Raw genomic sequence first — 1343 nt, 5'->3', positions numbered from 1 at the left:
TTTTGTCTTCTGCATTTGTTTTTTGTTAATCTCATTCTTTTTGTGTACTTGAATTTTGTGGGCTCCTCAAAACAGGATTTGGCAGAATCTGGTGGGGGCAGCCCTATGTGCTGGTACTCACTGGCATTGTCCCCATATCCATGACTTGCGTGCTTCCAGTACCCAAATGGGGACTATTTTACAGAATGGAACAGAATGCAGGAGATTTGGGACTCAGCTGAGAGTCCACTGAACAGCCATCGGAGGGGGATGGGTCACATGATGCTGCTTGAGATGGTTGCCCAGAGCCTAAAGGCAGCAGACAGGGGTGAGAGGGTCAAATTTGTACTTTTTCCCCAATGACCCTATTTTACTTACTGACTCTATTAATACAATCAGGCAGGAAGCTAGAAAGACACTTCTGAAGGCTTGTGGCTCGGAATTTAGACTCCCTGTGCGATGCTGTCCCGGATGGCTTGCATGCGGGAGATCTGACAGCTAATAGGTGTGTGCTCTAGTATCTCATCTGACCTTTGTTCTGGATTTCCTGTGGGCCTCACAGCAGCAACTCTGCCATTCCCTCTATGCTGTTCCCTGGATCACGGAGTGAAACCCTGGGAACTACATTTCCAGGTTAAATATCACCAGTGAGAGGCAGTCCTGGAGATTTGGAAGAATTTTAGAAATCATATTATTCATTGAGAAATCATATCATTTGTTTTTCCTCGGCAGAGGTAGGCAGAAGCATGACTTCAGCAGATTGGAGGTCCCAGTATGGTGGCGCTCCCCCAAACTCACATGCCACTCAGTGCTCCAGGCACCTGGGCCACAACCAGAGGTTTCCTGAGGCTCCTCCAAAACCCCAGCTCTGGCCAGCTGGCAGGAACCTAGGGGCTGTGGTGGCACTCTCTCACCTCCATTATCTTGCCCTTCCCACAAATCGATCAGGGTATAAGTCCTGCCAGAAATGCCTGCCCTGGTTTCTGTCTTTCTGACCAAACCGTGGCCAATACTACTTCTGTGATTAGGAAACTCCTTACAAACTAGCTAGAATATTTTTATCTGAACAAGAATCAGAAAAATGAACTTCATCCTTATGCCCGAGAAGTGACGACCACCCTGACTTTGTGTTAACAGCTGTGATTTGTAGCTCCACCACCCTCATGTAACCTACCCCCACAATAAACCACCTGGTCTTGAAGACGGAGCGCAAGCGCACAGCAGCCAGGCAAGGACAGGGCAGCACTGCCCTGCTGGGCGGAGGCCCCAGGAGGAGGTGAGCGGGACAGACTCGGGTCAGGGTCTGACTTCCGCTTCTCTGGGAGGTGATGAGACCCCTTTTGGGGAAGTAATGAGTGAGGTCA

Source organism: Rhinolophus sinicus, linkage group LG10 (assembly GCF_036562045.2).
Source record: "Rhinolophus sinicus isolate RSC01 linkage group LG10, ASM3656204v1, whole genome shotgun sequence".
NCBI classification, from domain to species: Eukaryota; Metazoa; Chordata; class Mammalia; order Chiroptera; family Rhinolophidae; genus Rhinolophus; species Rhinolophus sinicus.
The sequence above is the reverse complement of the archived record's forward strand: the minus strand, read 5'-3'. Positions refer to the sequence as shown.